A 461-nucleotide genomic window follows, 5' to 3' on the forward strand; every position below is an offset into this window, starting at 1 on the left:
TTAGCATCTCTATGCATATACATCCACTTCGGCAACTCGTAAATAGTCCCGGAGCCAACCATTTTTTTTTTCTTTCACGTTTTTTGTTGTTGGTGTGTTTAAAATGATGTTCAAACATCCATATTTATAGGAAATTTCGAATCTGGTAGTTGTAATTTTCCTATGAATTTACGACGAAAATTAATTAGGTGGCAAAAAAACGTATAACACCTACAAAGTTGGTGGATTCAAAATTTCCTCGCTAAATACACGTAAATTATTTCCTCGTAAATAACACGCGAAGTTTACGTCGTATTTACGAGGAAATAGTATTTCCTTGTAAAAGACACGTCAAATTACATCGACTTTACGACGAAACGCTTTTGTCGTTACTTTACGAGGAAATAATGGTGACATTATTTTTCCACGTAAGTTTCTCGTAAAATCGACGTAAATTTACGAGAATTGTTTTTCCTCGTTAA

The sequence above is a fragment of the Brassica oleracea genome, chromosome C7 (genome assembly GCF_000695525.1).
Source record: "Brassica oleracea var. oleracea cultivar TO1000 chromosome C7, BOL, whole genome shotgun sequence".
Classification (NCBI taxonomy): Eukaryota; Viridiplantae; Streptophyta; class Magnoliopsida; order Brassicales; family Brassicaceae; genus Brassica; species Brassica oleracea.